General features: G+C 41.2%; 1 non-coding gene across 1 annotated transcript; it reads right to left on the reverse strand.

The window, feature by feature from the left end:
• Positions 1-502: 502 nt before the first annotated feature.
• LOC119304469 lies at positions 503-605 on the reverse strand. Its single transcript, XR_005148293.1, has one exon. It is a non-coding gene; the product is annotated as a U6 spliceosomal RNA (small nuclear RNA).
• Positions 606-1,256: the final 651 nt, after the last annotated feature.

Below are 1,256 nucleotides of genomic sequence, written 5' to 3' on the forward strand. Positions count from 1 at the left end.
CGCTGCACCCCGCACGTGTGGATACATTGGAGGTATCACATCTGCGGTGCTTGGACGAACAGTTCGAGGGAACCCCGAGGTGCCGTTCGCGGGAGATCACCGTTCACGGGTCTTCGCTGTTCCCGGGAGATCACCGTTCACGGGTCTTTGCTGTTCATGGGAGATCGGCGACGCTAGGAGGAGACGGCCCGGATATGCACAAGTGATGACAAGGTGCACAAAAAAGAGAAGTGTTGCTCTGTTGGGCTAGTCTAGATCTCAAACACTATGCCCAGAAACAGGTTAGTCTGGTCGGAGTGTTCCGGTGATCAAACATTGGATTAGGCGATCATGGGAGAGGGCTTCTAGGATTTTTTTCATTTGAATTGTTTAAATGGGTGTTTTTTCCAGAATGCATGCTTGATTCATCCACACTAGGTGGTAGATTCTGTGACCCATGCTTGGTAGTTCCTGTGTCCACGGAGGGGATGGTTTTTAGGCCGAGCGTGATGCACCCTCTCCATTTGACGGCTTTAGCTTGTTGATTTGTGCGTGTCATCCTTGCGCAGGGGTCATGCTAATCTTCTCTGTATCGTTCCAATTTTATCGGATGTCCCCGAAGGGACTTCAGCTTGTTGATTTGCATGTTCTGTTGTCGTTGGTTTTGTGCCCTAGCACATGTCATTGTGTTTAAGTTCTTGTTTCCTTCTTTCACAAAAGAAAGTTCTTGCTTCATTTGTTTTGTTCAGTTGTCAACATTTGTATGGTTATTGGGTCGTCATTTGTTGGAATTATTTTTTGTCTGGTGTTAGATATTGTCACATGCATATTTTTTCAAATTTTGAAATGTTAATTAATAATAATTAAGTAATGTTGTGTGACTTCGATTCTTAGAAGGAATTACAACTTCTGAGTACTTACTTAAAAATTTTAAACCATGTCATGCAAGTTGGATTGACACAACTATCCGGCAAAAATGATTCAAAGTGTGTGAATAATATGACTTTCTCAAATATATTATTTCGATCTTAATTTGGATCTTCGCCCTAATCAAATGATAGACAGTAGATAAAATGACATCTCTGAATAGACCATTGCAAAAATGGAGTTTATTTGCGTTTAGATTTATTTAATTTTTTTTCCAATTGTCAGGAAATCCTTCCCTCTGGATTCCACAGCATGTGTCTTATGCAATGAAGATGAGATGGAGGACAGAACCCATTTATTATTTGCATGCTCATTCAGTCAAAATTTCCGGTGGAATATTGATTTTGAAT

Source organism: Triticum dicoccoides, chromosome 5A, assembly GCF_002162155.2.
Source record: "Triticum dicoccoides isolate Atlit2015 ecotype Zavitan chromosome 5A, WEW_v2.0, whole genome shotgun sequence".
NCBI classification, from domain to species: Eukaryota; Viridiplantae; Streptophyta; class Magnoliopsida; order Poales; family Poaceae; genus Triticum; species Triticum dicoccoides.